General features: G+C 46.8%; 1 protein-coding gene across 6 annotated transcripts in view; it reads left to right on the top strand.

Moving 5' to 3' along the window:
- PRR5L (proline rich 5 like) overlaps positions 1-16,212 on the top strand; it is a 144,536-nt gene that overhangs the window by 74,236 nt on the left and 54,088 nt on the right. Inside the window, exon 2 of one of the 6 annotated variants that reach the window (XM_060303352.2) lies at positions 959-1,188. The exons of 3 other annotated variants lie outside the window; for them this stretch is intronic. The gene's annotated coding sequence lies outside the window, so the exon portion shown is untranslated. Of the gene's footprint in view, positions 1-958; positions 1,189-15,272; positions 15,400-15,527; positions 15,553-16,212 lie in introns of those variants that run through there. 2 more of the 6 variants (XM_060303354.2, XM_030864680.3) reach the window with 2 other exon arrangements.

Here is a 16,212-nt window from a genome sequence, read left to right as displayed (position 1 = left end):
CAGTCTTGTCTTTAGAAAACTATCACTCTGCTATCTGAAAATTTCATGCTGGAAATCCAGAGCTAATGTCAGAATCTTCAATTCGTTCATCGACAATGTATGTGCAACATTTAGACCATTCATCTGCAGAAAATTGAAATTAGTAAGGGCTTTGTGGATTTCTTAATGATTTCTCTATCTTAGGGGATTTGTAGGTGTGCATGTGTGTAATCCGCTGTGGTCATTCCTTTTGTATTGCCCTTGTACAAGGTAAAATATACTGAAATCTTTCTTGAATTGTAGCCTTTTTCATGTTCATCTTTTTTTGCAGCGCTAGACCAATACAGAATTGATTTGAGAAATAGAGTGTGAGGTCCTATGAAAGATCCCTACTGTGTTTAGCGTTCATCATTGAAAGTTTATTCCCTAGAGTTGCCTCTGTATGTGCAAAATGTAAATGCTTGCTAAAAGCAATGCTTATAGAAAGTATCATTTGTGAACAAGTCAGTGGGAATTAATATTTCAGTTGTTGATAGTTGGGAATAAAGTATTTTGTGGGCTTTGTGTGGGGTATGAGGTTAGTAATTTTGGAACAGAGACAGTGGTACCCTGTTAAGCAGAAGGTACTGTTTTACAAGGGAAGATTCCCCTTTGGAGCTAAGAAGGAGGTTGGGAGCATAGATGATACAAAGCAATAATGGGGCATCAGAGGTGAACTTGAGTTATTTACGCTTTTGTCAGGGGCTGAAGATCCAAGGCAAGGTTTACCTTGAAATTTGTACAGTTAAACGAGCCAACTTATTTACTGGGCAATAACTGTGAGCCAGGTCCAGCCATGGTAATGTTATGTGAACCTCCCAACAACTGTGCAGGTAGCTATTCTTTTCTCTATTTTAAGATGTGAAAATGAAGGCTCAGAGAGGTTAATTACTTTCCTGATGTCACACAGCTATTAACTAAAGCCCCTTGTTCTTTCTAGTTCATTTTGATATCTACCCTTGAAGGCCTTCCATGAAGAACCCAGGGTCCCAAGTACTCAAGAAGGTCCTACTTGTTCACATGGAAGTTTCTGGAAGTTTCTGGATCAGAGCAGTGTGGTAGCACTCAAATGAGGGCACAGGAGTTGGGTGAACAATGGAGGAACTAAAGGGACAGTCTGGATAATTCTGACAGTAGTTATCCCATGGAAGAAGGAGAGAGGCCCAGAAGGTATTGTGAATTTAAGAATTACTGGCATTGGTCTGGCTGGGGATGGCTGTCACATTGCTCGGCCCGACAAGGTGCTGAGAGGGGAAAATGGGGGAGGAAGTACTGCCACCTCCCTTGGCATGGCTTCTGTTGTGAAGAGGGCTTGTTAGAAACCCCAGGTTATAGTCGATATAAATTAGGGAGTCCGTGAGACCTGTTTCCATTTTAATTGGACTCGGCTCTTTGAGGTAACAGTCGCCCAATCTCTCTCTTTATTCTTTTCTTACATTTTGCCAGTTTATGGCCTTTGTAGATCAATCCTTGGATTTCATTTAGAGGCGAGAGAGAGAAAGAGGAAGAAAAAATAGAGCGAAGGTTAGTGATTATCTAAATTGGATTAAGCTCTGTCTAGCAGCCGTTTAAAGAAATACTACTTGCTCTCTAATTACCATCAACTAGGAATTTAAACGGTCTATTAAATTTAAGCTGACTTTTTTTCTTTCTTTCTCTTTTTTTTTTGGCCTTCTGATAGTTGCAGCCTTAACATATTCTGGAAGTTTGGGGGCTTTTTATATATTCTTCAAATGTGTGGAGGACATTCTCTGCCTCCTCCCTTTAAAAAAGATTACATTTCTGTAACAGGATAATAAATGATATTATTATATACTGGCTTGGTTAAAAAGCAGAAGCTCATAGCCAGGTTCAGCCGGCCCTGGCTGGCTGGAGAGCGAGTCAGTTAACCGAGTTCTTTGTCAGAAATGTAGAGACACCTATGTTAGGCTTTCAGGGTGGAGTATGGCTCGTGTATTTTTCTCTGTAGTAAAAAGTTAGGCTTAGAATGAAAGCCAGCCACCTTTACTCTGTGTGGAAGCTTTGAGTCAAAAATATGAACGTTCTTTATCAAAGTGGGTGGTGTGTGTGCTTTGGGGCTGGGACTAAGGTAAGGCAAGTGCGGCATCAAGAGCGTGGCCCTGAGAGAGATGCCTCACTCGCCTCTCCCTCTTCCCAGCCCTGCTGTGCTTATGGTGAACTGTGCCCAGAAGGGTTCTGGAGAGATCTCTCTCCCTCTTGACCATGGCCTATGGAAAATCCAGGTCGACATCTACCCCTGCCACTGCCCAAACAGCCTCTCATAATTATTGGTACAATTTATTTTGCATATAATCATATGTTACAAAAAGCGTGTATTTACCTCTAAGCTTTCATACTCTTTCCCTCACCTCAATTTTAGGGTGTAAATGTGAGATTTCTCTCAGGCACTCATCAGTGTTCTGGTTTCACTTTAGCTGATCACCAAACACCAGCAACACCTCCAGTTTCTTGCTTCTCTCATTTCTTACAGAACTTCCTTCAACTTTGCTGGTTCTTTTGGACACAGGCCAAGTTCTGTGTTTTGTTGAAGGCCTCTGTGACAGAGGTTAGGTTTCTAGCAAATACTAGGATTAAGGGGACACTTAGGGGCTCCCTTGGCCATTCAGGAACTAGAGTATGTGTCCATTTAAGCTGAGCCTGGGAGAATACGTGAAGGAATTTGTTTTCCTCTTCTTCCCAAGGACTGGGGGCAAAAATCCAGCAAGGCCTCTGATGTGTGTCTGTATTATTCTGAGCTAAGCTGCCTCAAACCCTGTTACAACCTGCTCGTGACCTCAGCTGCGTAAATCCTCCGTGTAAACCCTTTTACGCTTGCTGTTGAACTCTAAATACTCCTCTGGAACGGGTTCAGCATCATCCCCCGGATGTCTTTGGGGGAGAGCACGTCAGCTGCTACTGTCATTTTGGAGAACTGCACTACAGCTTGCTGGCCGCTGGAGTCCATCACTGTGCAGCTGTATGGCCACTTTCATAAAATATCTGGATGCAAAAGTAGTGGGTGAACATGGTAATCCTTTGCAGCGTTCTAAGATAATTAAAAAAAAAAAAACTGGACCAACAGGATAATCGATTCCTTTCAGGCTTCAGAAAAGCCCCCAAGACACCCCCAAAGGTTGGAATCAACTTTGCAGAGGGGAGAGTTGTTCAGAGAGGGCACGCATTGGTCCTAACTGGCATCTTGGAGACAACACAGGTCGGGGATTTGAGATCTGGAATCTGATCCTGACTCTGCTGTGGGCAAGCTATCTGACCCTGGGCCAGTTGCTCAGTGTTCCTCTCTACAAAATAACGAGATTGGTCTCCCGTGAAGGTTCCTTCCTATTCTAAAATTCTGTGATGGCCAAGGAAGTGTGGTTTAGAGCAGTGCTTCTCCAAGTGCCTACCCGGTTGGGGACCTTGTTAAGCCACAGAACCTGATTCAGTGGGTCTGGGTTGGGGCCTGAATGACTAACAAGCTCCCAGGTGATGCTGACTCCGCTGATTCTCAGGTTGCTGGTTATGTAGCCAGGCACTAGAGTCTGGACCAGGGTCTCTCAACCTTGGCCCTATTGACACTTGGGGCTGAACAATTCTTTGTTGTGGGAAGCTGTCCTGTGCATTGTAGGAAGTTTAACAGCATCCCTGACCTCTACCTGCTAGATGCCTGTAGTACCCTTCACACCTCCCCAGTATGGCAGCCAAAAAATACCTCCAGACGTTGCTGAATGTCTCCTGCAGGAGGAGAGGAGGGCAAAATCACCCCTGGTTGAGAACATTGGTTCTCCCTAGAACAGTGTTATCAATCCTGGCTGTACCTCAGAATCCCCTGGAAGATGTCTAGAAAATACAATAGTCTGGAGTTCTTCTCTGAAATTCTGGAAAAGTACTAGTCCCAGACTTGAGTCGTGGTGCTATTATCCTTCCATAGCTGTGGGACCAGTTGCTCCTCTGGCCTCCCAAGCAGAAACTCTTCACTTCTAAAATAGAGGTCATAATGATGCCTACTTCGGAGGGTTGTTGGGAAGATCAACTGAGATGACATGAAAATGAGCTTTAGAAACTACAGTCATCCCTCAGTATCTTCAGGGCACAGGTTCCAGGACCTCTCCCCGCTTCCCTGTACCGAAATCCAAGTTCGGTACAGGCTCAAGTTCTTTACGTTCGGCCCTCTGTACCCGAGGGCTCAGAACCCGCAGATATGTAAGGCTGACTGTATAAAGTGCTGTGCAGATGTCAGTGGTGAGTGTTATACCACAGGCCCCTGGAGTTTCATTTTATTTGTTCAATTACTTTATTTATTTTTCCCAGGACTGGATTCATCTTCCCACAGGTCTGCCTAAGTGACCTCCACACTTTTCCCTCATTATTCCTCCAGCGCTGGTAGTTAGGAGCTGTGCGTGTTTTCCTGCAGTCGAAAACTGGCAGCCCGGGAGCCAAACTTTGGCATCAGAAATGTCTTGTTTGGTTTGAGTCGTGTTTTGAAAAAAAAAAAGATTATTTTTTCCAGTATTTAAAAATTGGGAGATTTGACATATAAACACAGGTTTCCAGTTTTTCTTTAAAAATACAAAAAGAAGACTGAATGTTCTCTTTAGTTTGGTATGGTCCCCACCTGGCCTTCTAAGCGTGGTTGTGTTTTCTGCCTTGGCCCCTGTAGGCACTGAGTTTGCCATCTCAGCTTTAGGCCTTCCTGTGTTTTTCTTTCATCGTGACCAAATTACTCTTCCTCTTTTCTCTTTTCTTTATCACTGGTAGGACAACATCTGGCTCCTCTTTGCATCCTGGGTAGTGGATACTCACTAGCTATTTATTAAAATGCGATATTCTGTCCCATCCTTTTCTGTCACAGATGAAAAAAAAAAGGATACTCATTGAGCTTTACCTTTGAAAGCTTGCTTTTCCTTCCCCAAATTTCCTTTACAGTGTCCAGCGCCCAGCGCCCATATTCTTTAGAGAAACACAAGAAAATGGAGAGCATGTATTTTCGGTTGACCTTTCATTAACTTTACTTTGTAACTGGAGAAGGTGATTTAACCTTTGTGCGTCAATCTTGTCTCAACTGTCCATCTTCAGTTACAGCCCTCAGTGTCGACTTGCATTTATAACATTACTTCTGAGTATTTCCTGCGAGCCCCTGAGCCCCTTGGGGGCAGATACTTTATTCTTCTTTGCCCCATATGGCTTCCTCTACTTAGATCCTGGCACACAGCGGACCTTCTAACATGTGGTGGTTGCATGAACTTGAATCGAACCCATGACCTCCCTGAAATGATCATATCCCAAGAGCCCCTTCAGGCTTCTGACTCTCTATCCAGTGCTGTTTACACTTGGCCCCATGACATAGGAAGAAGTGCCCTTTCCCTTCATCTCCTTTTCTTACGAAAAAGCACTCCATCCTGTTTCTGCAACGGGAGAGTGAAGCTAATTTTTTAATAAATCGCACATGTTAACCTAGAGCACATTTCCCCACACTGAAAACTCTTGTTGGCTGCCAGACAGTAGCTTTTGACCGCTGTGTCACCCCCCAGGGATTTATGTATGTTCCATGTCAGCGATGTAATTGCAGACATCACGGTCGGTCTCGGCTACTGCTGGTGTCTAGCCTTTTGGTTTATCCTCTGGGAGGCACTGCAGAATTGCTCTGGATGGCGTTTATAGGCCACACCCAAACAATCTGCACTCCAAGAACCGCCCTCTTCAAAGTGAGGCTTATAGAGAAGGTGATAAGATGTGTGGTTATTCCCCACAGTTTTGCTTGACTTGTATCACGGGAGGGGATTTTTCTGGTGATTATACTGTGGTTTGAGGCCTGGGTGATGATGATGATGGGATGAAATAATCACTTCTAGATGGATCTGCATTGTCAGTGCTCTGAGCCCTGTGGACATTTAGGCAACACTTGGAAACAGAGAAACATGCGCCTGCATCCTGTTGGTGCCGATATTTACTCTTGCACAAATTCAGGCTCCCAGACTCTTCTGTCTGCGCTCGGTTTCCAGTGGAGCGCTGAGAAAGTTGCCTCATTCTTCCTGTTGAGCCTTTTCCATAGTCCAGACTTGACCCTTAACATTTTCTTGTTTGTGGGAGTGTCTGTCTCTCGGCTGTCTTTTGTCTCCTCAAAGTTGCGAAGTTTTGTCCTTAATCCCAACGAGCGTGCTGTGCTCTGCAGAGTCACCTTCCTCTGCTGTGTTTGTAGGATCCACTGACCAGCATGCAGACCCAGGACTCTGTGCCGGCGTGACCCAGGTCCAATAATGCTTAGGCGGACCCCAGTTCAGGCAGAAGGAAGGGCATTTTTCTGGTCCCCCAGAAACGGGAGGGCTGCTCTTTCTGCTGGCTTGGAAGTCCACATTTCATCCCATCATTCAAAATTATTTGCTGGGCACCTTTTATACGCCCAGGCTTGTGCTCATAGCGGGATACAGCAGTGAACGAGACAAGCAAGGTCTTACAGGTCTTTAAGGAACTTACGTGCTCTCAGGGCCAGTCAGACAGTGAACAAGTAAACACAATGACTTCAGCTCGCTTGAAGGTACCATGAAGAAACGAAGCTTCCTTCCTGTAAGGGACAGAGCATACAGGCTGCCTGAACCTGGTAAGAAGCTGTTGGTGATGGTTGAGAAGGGAAGGCATGGGTGGTGACTGTGTGGCAGACAGGAATGTTGTTAAAACAGAGGGTTGGGAGTTCAGGCCCTGGAATCAGGTAGGATTTGACTTTTGGTCCCACTTAGTAGTCTTCTGACCTTGGGCAAGTTAATTTCCAGGCTTCAGTTTCTTCCTCTGCAAAATGGGAATAACAAAACCTACTTCCTGTAGGCTGGTTTAGGGTGGAAATGAACTAAGGTGATAGATGCCCGTAGAGGCTCGGCACCATGCCACCGTCATGACCAGCCTCTGATGATGGTTAGTATATTCTTAGGAGCAACACCAATAGCAAAATCGGCACGGTAGGCAATTGATTTGCAAAATGGTCCCACTGCTCTTAAAAACCTACCTCTGACTTGGCTTCCATCCCATGGGCGGAGGCTGGGTAGTTCAAATCTGGTTTCCTAGGTCGGCTTAGAGGGTTCTGTTTGGTGTGTGTTTCTTTCAGTGAAATCCCAGGTGCTGCTGGCTCTCCTTGGTGAAGAGTATACCTCGGTGTGTATGTGATATGGGGGTGGGGGGTTGCTTGTGGCTCTACCGAGGAATTGATGATGGGGTAAGAGTGAGATAAGAGAGAGAACTGGCTGGTTAAAGAGGCTGGTCAACTAGATGATGTGGCAGGTAGGAGCTGATACATTGGCTGAGGGCTGGTTCTGTGTATGCACTGTGTCAGGGTCTGATCCCCCTCCAAGTCTGTCAAAGGCACCCGTTTTTGTGTGGCTTACAGGGTAGGGACTGAATGCATGGCTGGTGATGCTGAGAGGTTATCATGGCCATCAGCAAAGCCAAACTCTTAACTAGCTGAGAAGTCACTAGATTTAGGGAAGGGAAGTGACTTACCCAAGGCCGCAGTGGCTGGGTAAGTGCTGGCTTACGTTACACCCCCGTTAGGCTCTGGGTAAAAGGTGTGCGAAGGTTTGGTGGTCATAGCTACGATGGGATAAAATAAAGGTCACCAACCTATATGTGAGGCCCCCAAAGTGTTAGTCGGCCTGGTGAATTAGTTGCCAAACTTACATATCAAGTGATTTCAACATTTTAAAAAGTCTGGATTTGGGGCTTCTCTTCGAAAGTTCAGATCTGGGACTGCTGGGCTTTTATACTGAGATGGCAAAAACCAGATTGGATTGAGCAATGGCTGGCTCCTTTAGCCTGGGTTGGTCCTGCCCACTCTCTGGGATGTGCCAGGCTCAGCCCTTTGGGCTTGTTTGTGATGCATGATGCAAAGACAGAAAGAAATTGGTTCTTCCTTTCATCTTCTTTTCTTACCAGGGTTTATTTTCTGGCCCACGTATCCCTAACAAGGCAGCTCCTTTTATAGCGTAAGTGTGCTGAATAAATAAATTTGCGTTGAATGAATGAGTGAATGGATAGTTATGGATAGAGGACTGCGCTGGGGAACAGGAGCCAGGCTTGAATCCTGACTGCCCCCGATAGCTGAGTGACTTTGAACAAATCATATAAGCTCTACTGATTTTTACTTTTGGAGGAGGGAGGGAAGTAGGAGGCGGTCACTGTTGTTTTTACTTATTTATTTGAATAAGTAATACATCTTCATGTTTCAAAATTCAAAAGGTACAAAAGGGTTTATAGAGAAAAGTGTTGCCCTCTGTATCCCTACCACCCAGCTCCTTTCCTGGGGAAAACCTCTGTTACCAGTTCCTGGTTTGTCCTTTCAGAGATACTTTATGCTCATGCAAAAATATGCAAATACTCTTTTTCATGTTTTTTATGTAGATGCGGGCCTAATATACAAATGATTCTATGTTTAGCTTTTCAACACGCTTCACTCAGAGTGTCCCCTGGAGAGCGTCCCTGTCTCTCCCCTTCTTTCTTAGATTCCAGAGTATGGGATCCCATAGTTGACATAGTCAGTCCTCTGTTGCTGAGCATTTAGGGTCTTCCCCACCCATTGCTGTTATGAAGAAGGCTGTAGTAAAGGCTGGTTCCATAAGCCACTTGACATGCCTGGAATAACATTACTGGGAGTAGACTTGCTGTGTGTGAGGGTACAGCCGTTGTTATTTTGGTAGACCTTGTCAAATTTCCCTCCATAGCAGCTGCCCCAGACTGCTGTCCCTCCAGCAGGGCGTGAGAGTGCCTGTTGCCCCACACCATGGCTGGGTGTCACCTTTTGGGACCTATGAGGGCTTCGTGAAGAGCAGTGTTCTATACAAATTTTAATACTAGCTACAATTTGGGGGACCCCTACTGTGGGCCAGGCCATGGTCTGGGCTGTCTCATTTAATGTTAACAACATCGAGGTAAGTATCACAGTCATTTGACAGATGAGGAAACTGAGATTCAGAGAGGTTGAGCCATTTATCCAGGTCACCCAGTTAATAAATTGTAGAGGCTGGATTTGAACCCACGTTTGTCAGATTTCAATACCAGGATGTTTTCATACAGTAAAGCTGTATGTAATTTGAGGTGCCGGTATCCTCAGCTGACACTTGCTTATAGTTTCTGTGTCTCCCAGCAATAGTACCTCTCAGGGGGCTGGTTCATTTGCTCTTTTATCAAATATCTGTGGAATTCCTGCACTATACCAAGCTCTGGGGATGCACTTGAGAACAAGATAGACATAGTCCCTGACCTTATGGACCTCATAAAAACAATAAGAAACAATTCTGTAGTGATTTATTGAGGTAGATTGTGATATGACAACAAAGGAGGGGAGGAGGGTGCTCTATGGGGTGATGTGACCTGATCATGGGGGAGGGGGAGGAGGGCCTTTCTCAGCAAAGGAAGTTTAGACAATAAAGGGTGTACAGGTTTGAGCCTGGAGAAGTGAGTGGGAAGTATTTCACACAGAGGGTACAGCATGTGCAAAGGTCCTGGGGCAGGAAAGAGTGGGTGGTATTAGGGGAAATGAAGGAAAGTCAATGAGCTGGCATGCAGAGTGAAGGGAGGTGAGAGTGTGAGATTGGGGTTTGGGGATTTATTCTAAGACCTGTGGGGAGCCTTTGAAGTCATTGAAGCAACATCAGCCATAAGCATCACAGGCACTGGGCTGTCGGGTTCTTGTCCTAAGCAGCACCTCCATTTCCTTCTCTGTAAGATGGGGATGGCGATGGCACACAGGGCTTTCCAAACATTTTGAATGTTACAGACAGTAGGAAATACTGGTACATTTAGACTCAGTACGAGTACACGTGTAATATACACGTTTCTCCCAAATGCAGTGCACGCTGATATTTTCTGTTCTAATCTATATCATTAAAGGATTTTGGTCAAGATCCCCTAAATTTATTTTAGAAACACCGAAATCATACATGTCAAGTACCTGCACCTTACTTCGCCCTCAGCGAACGTGCTATCATTCTCCGCTCTCATCATTATAAAGATCTCTCTGGCCAGTTAGAGAATGGATGGGTGAAGTTGAATGATAGTATCTAAATCCTGACGCAGCTTAAGGACGTTGCCTCTTCATTTCTGTGTTTGTGTCCCAGGGAAGGAGCTCCACACTGGGCTTCCTGCCTGCAGGGTCTCCTGGGGGCGGGGGTGGGGGGACGTGTCAGATGGGCTCTCTGTCTGGTTTCCCTGGGAACTGGTTTCTCCTCGTTTTCCATTTTCTGGGCGGCCACATCAGACTGAGTACCCAGTTTTCTTTGACTTCTTTGTTATTTACACTCAGAATGGCTTTTTCCTGGAAGCCTCAGAGTCATTGTAAGCCACCCACTTCTTTATTTTAAGTTGTGCCATGGTCCTACTTCCCTTTTCAGAGTCGAGGGCTGGAGCCTTAGTAGAATTCATTTGCATTTTCCACTGAGTGTACCACCTTCTTCTGCCTACTGGCCCGGCCCGAAAGCTGCCACCCCTCTCCGTGCCCTGGCCCTGGAAGCTGGGAGGAGAAGGCAAGAAACCACATTCTTTTTCTCCAAGAAACACATTCTGGATCGTGAGTGCAGAGGTTTCCAAAGAGACCCCTGTGCAGTGAGCCTGGGAGAGCAAGACCAGTGGCAGCACCCAGTAACCCTCTAACTGCCTCACGCATCATGGACACAGGACCCCGGCTTTCCAGATTACTGAAGTGAACGCTTCCAGCACCCAAAACTTAACCCCTTAAACCATCTTAGAAGCACATTTTTCTAAATGTTAGTAACCTCATCCGTCCTTCACAAGGGAATATCTACTGAGACACTGTGGCTTCTGTAACTCAGAGACTTTAGGCAAAGAAGGTTTTGTGGCGGTGACAATGATGATGGTGGGGGTTGTAGCTGAAGTGTGTCCCCCCCCAAATTCATATGTTGAGACCTAGCGCCTAGTACCTTCGAATGTGACTGTATTTGGAGATAGGGCCTTTACAGAGGTGACTGAGTTAAAATGAGCTTGTTCGGGTGGGCCCTAAGCCAAGCTGACTGGTGTCCTCATAAGAAGAGAAGATTCGGACACACAGAGAGACACCAGGGGATGCATGTACACAGAGGAAAGGCCACGTGAGGACACAGGGAGAAGGTGGCCATCTGCAAGCCAAGGAGAGAGGCCTCAGGAGAAACCGACCTTGCTGACACCTTGATCTTGAACTTGTATCTCCTGAACTGCAAGAAAATAAATTTCTGTTGCTTTAACCATCCCATCTGTGGTATTTGGTTACAGCAGACTGAGCAGGCTAATACAGCAGTGATGGTGGCAGTAATAAAAATAAACAATAGGTAGCATATATCAAGCACTTGCTGCTGCACCAAGACTATTTTCAGCCTTACTTGAATCATCTCATCCAGACCCCCACCAATCCTAAATCGCCTGCCTTGGCTGGAAGTGGTGACATGGGGCCTGGCTCTGGCCCCTTTGCTCTGAACCGCCACTGCACCTGTGGTAGCACCTGCATAGTTCCAGGAACCCTGCCAAGCACCTCGTAGATAATCTTTCTCATCGGCACCACAACTCTCCAAGTTCCCGTGTTTTAGAGGTAGAGACTGCAGTTTAGAGTGGTTCAGGGACACAGAGTGAGTATCTTCTCTTTCTGTTGGTTGCAATAGCAAATTCCCACAACCGTGGTGCCTTAGAACATCAGAAATGTATTCTCTCACAGTTCTGGAGTCAAAAGTCCAGAATCAATGTGTCACGGGTCACACTCCTTCCGGAGGCTCTAGGGGTGAATCTCTTTTTCTTTTTTTCACAGTATACCAACTTCGAGCTGCATTGGGAGAATCTATTTCTTTCCTCTCTCAGCTTCCTCTGGTGGCTGCCAGCATTCCTTGGCTTGTGGCTGAATCTCTCCAGTCTCTGACTCCATCTTCATACCTTCTCTGTGTGTATCTGTGTCTCCTCCTCTTCTGTCTCCCATCTCCTGCATCCCTTTTATCAGGTTACATGTCGTTGTATTTATGGGCCCACCTGGATAATCCAGGCTAAGCTCCTTCTCTCAAGATCCTTGACCTAATCCCATCTTTTGCCACCCGAGGTAATATTCACAGGTTCTAAGAACTAAAATGTGACATATCTTTGGGGGCCAGTTTTTCTGCCTCATACAGTCAGTGAGTGGCAGAATGAGCATTGATGCCAGGGTTTGTCTGATTCCAAAGCTTCTAGTGACCACTGCTCCTTCAGAACTACAGGCATTCGCATTAATTTTAATGGTATGTTAACTCTTCCATTTAGGGGGTACCATACTTGATTTAACCTTTCCCCTTTGGGTGGATATTTTGGTAGTTTCCAGTTTTTCGTTACTGCAAAGAATGAGCACATCTGCCAGTCTTTGGGGACACGTGACCATGTCTGTAGGGTGCATTCTTAGAAGTGGAACTGCTGGGCCAAAGGGCTGGTAATTCTTAGCTTGCTTCACTCTGTGACCAACACCCACCCCCGCTGCAGCCCAGAAAGAACGCTGCAGGAAAGGAGTTGAGAGTCATCATGCCTCAATAAATAACATCGTGAGTTACCAAAGACCCTGATGCACTGTGACCACCATGGGAGCTCAGAGGCCTGGCCTGCTCCCAAGTGGAGTATTTTCCAGATGTTTGTGAGGTCGCCATAAGCTAGAGGAAGTGTTGCTCTGTGTCTACTGCTGTCATTGCTTGGAGATTTAGAAGTAACAACAAGTTATTTTATTTATTTGACAAGCACTTATGAAGCATTTGCTCTTTGCCATGCGCTGTTCTATCTAAGTGCTTTACAAATATGTACTCACTTTATCCTCCTTCAACCCTGAGGTTGTCATGCTAGCAAGCTCATCTCTTGCAGGGGGAAATGGAGCCTCAGAGAGGTCAAGAAACTTGCCAAGGTCACACAGGTGGCTTGTGGCTGAATCTCTCCAGTCTCTGACTCCATCTTCATACCTTCTCTGTGTATATCTGTGTCTCCTCCTCTTCTGTCTCCCATCTCCTGCATCCCTTTTATCAGGATACGTCATTGTATTTATGGGCCCACCTGGATAATCCAGGCTAAGCTCCTTCTCTCAAGATCCTTGACCTAATCACATCTTTTGCCACCCGAGGTAATACTCACAGGTTCTAAGAACTAAAAAGTGACTATATCTTTGGGGGCCAGTTTTTCTGCCTCATACAGTCAGTGGGTGGCAGAATGAGCACTGATGCCAGGGTTTCCCTGCTGAGTAAGTTTCCCTACTGTGACAGTGCTTGTCATCATGTCAGGCAGGCAGTGGTGCCTTATTAGCTGCTGTCCTTTTCTTCATTTTTATCTTGAGCACTGTGCTTAGGCTTGAGGTAACAGAGATGAGTAAGTCCCGATGCCCATCTTCAAGGAGTTTACAAATGGCTTAGGTGGGAGTCAGGGAACCTGAGTTCTAGCCAGTCCTGGCTCTCTCCTCCCTCAGACACATTGGACGTTTCCCTGCTCCTCTGGGCCTCACTTTTTCTTTTTTTTTTTTTTTTGCAGTACGGGGTCCTCTCACCGTTGTGGCCTCTCCCGTTGCGGAGCACAGGCTCCGGACGCGCAGGCTCAGCGGCCATGGCTCACAGGCCTAGCCGCTCCGCGGCACGTGGGATCTTCCCGGACCGGGGCACGAACCCATGTCCCCTGCATCGGCAGGCGGACTCTCAACCACTGCGCCGCCAGAGAAGCCCTGGGCCTCACTTTCGTCACCTGTAAATGGGGGCCTGGACTGGCTTCACCCCAAAGCCCCATCCGTCTTGTCACTTTCTGATTTGTCCTATTTAGGTCAGGACAAACCGATGTCCGAGGAGCCAGCGCCGTAGCAGGTGGATGCAGGGTGTGTCAGCTTTTCCCTTTAGACTGCTCTTGTCAGCACGCCCAGCAGCTTCCTCTGCGTGCTCTGGGGAGTCCTCTTGGCTCCGTCCAGAAGTGAGAATTGTTGAGACCCAGACAGCTTTGCATTGTCTGTATCTGAGGGTGGCAGGTTTTGCCGGCGACGAATGAGTCAGAGGTGCTGCTTGTTGTGTGTTACTGTGGGGCTAATGCAAGGCCGAGGAGGCTGTGGTCATCATCCCTTTGGCTGAAAATTACCCTTAGTTAAAAAGGTCACGTGTGTGCATGGGTCTGCCCATGCGTCTTGCAGGATGCACACACGGCTTGGAGCAGGCGGCCTGGTGGGAGGCGTTAGCTGAGAAGTCGGGCGGGGCCAGGGTGGGGACCGGAGCCCACCCTGGGACCCTCAGTGTCGCCCAGCCTCCTGGAGAAGTGGTGTTTCAACAGGAAGCCGGAAGCTGAACCCCTGATCGATCCGTTCTGCTCACCTTTCTGCTTCCCCGTACAAGTGCCCCTGAGTGGGAGGCAACTGCATCACCTGGAGTTTAGGATGCTCATAAAAGGAGTTAATAGCCCGTAATTACACAGATGAATTGCACTTAACAGGCCCATTTAAAGAAGGGCAGTGAAACAGAGCCTCTCTTAATAGTGTGACCTTTACCGGGCAAATCAAATCCCAAAGCCGGCTAGTTTCAGGCTTCTGAAGGGGCTTCTGTGGTTGTGTTACTTCTTTGCCTCACTCACTGATTTGCACAGATCTTTCCACCTTGCAGGGGCACTTGGGGAAGTATTGAGACCCTCTGAAACTGAGCGGGCTTGTTACAACTTCCCCAGCATTTACTGGTAAAGTTTAGTCACTATTTGCTCAGTCTGAGAATGGGTCGAAGGGCAGGAGATTGTAAAAGAAAATGGGACACAAGTCTGCTTTCCTTTAAAAAACTGTAAGAGGTGGGCGGAGTCATTCCTTTTTTGGCTCTTGGTTTTACAAGTTCACTGTCACTGTGCCACAGTGCTAGCACCGCCCACACCCTCTGGATGGACGGCCTCCGTGCCCATCTAGCAGCCTCACTCCCCTTCTGACCAGAGCAGCGTGTTTCATTAGAAGTAGGCACCTCAGTTCCTCCTTCTTCTGACGCTGCAGTTGGACCTGCAGAACCTACCCCTCCTGCCAACCTGAAAGTTGGCATTTATGGCTGGAATGTCTTTTTCTTTCAGCATTGTTTTCGGGATCATAGCAGAGTAAGCTGGTGAGAGAGGTGCCAGTGAGAATACTTCTGGGCTAAACCTTAAAGCCTTGGAAGGAAAAAGTAACTATGACCTTGGTGGTTTCCTTCTGTCCTTCACTCTGACCAGTTTCAAAACTCACTTTAAGTCGTCAGTTTGGACTTGAGGCTCGCTAAAGATGAAAAGACTGAAAGGACAGGTTCAAAGTGCCGAGGAAAGAAGGAGATGAGTCTGAACAGAAACAGCTGATGCTTGAGAGCCTTGGGTCTGCTGTTCTGCTGGGCATGTCACACCATCTCATTTCCTCTCTCATCAGTCCTGGGAAGTTGGCAGTGCTAACAGGTGTGGACTCTCAGACTTAATGAGCTCAAAAGTCACACAGCTTGGGAGTGGCCTTGTTAAGACTCAAACCCAGATTCACTCAAAGTCACTGCCATTAACCATGGAGCCTCAAAGGTTTCCAGGAGACAGTATCCTTGAACCCAACCCTTCAGGGTAAGTTAGATTTAGACAAGCAGAGAGGAAGAGGGAGGGGGTTCTGGGCAAGGGAAACGGTAGATACAATCAAAAGCCTGGGAGGGAGTCAGCCTGGCATGGAGCATTGCCTGCCAGTTGTAAGCTCCATGGGGCAGGGACCACATTCTCCAGGGCCACCATTGTATCCCCAGTACCTGAGTGCCTGGAGCATAGTAGGTGCTCAATAAATATTTATTGTGTGAACAAATACATGACCAGTCATCTTCCTCATGAGCCTCTGGAAGGCAGGGACTAGGTCTTAGAAATCTTTGGATGCCCCACAGCTCACATGGTTAATAAATAGTAACCAATAAATATGTTCTGATGGAATGAATGAATGAACAGCAGGTAAGAGAGAGTGAGGAGATGAGCCTGAGTGAAGAGGCACTGACACTTTGGGAAATACTGAGCAATACACATGGGCTGCCGTGGTCAGGGCATGTCATGGACAGTCTTCAGTGCCAGGACAAAGAACTCTTGTGTTCTCTGTTTTTTAAAAAGCCATCTCTTAACGTGCAGCATCGTGGGGTCTACAGAAACCCAGCCAGCACCCAAACTCTGATGAGCGTGCATGGGAACCAAGTCAAGTACAGCTTAGAAATCACTTTTCTGTAGCACTGGCCTCAACCCACTGTCGCT

Source organism: Globicephala melas, chromosome 8 (genome assembly GCF_963455315.2).
Source record: "Globicephala melas chromosome 8, mGloMel1.2, whole genome shotgun sequence".
In the NCBI taxonomy this organism is placed as follows: Eukaryota; Metazoa; Chordata; class Mammalia; order Artiodactyla; family Delphinidae; genus Globicephala; species Globicephala melas.
This window is presented reverse-complemented; position numbering and strand designations above follow the sequence as displayed.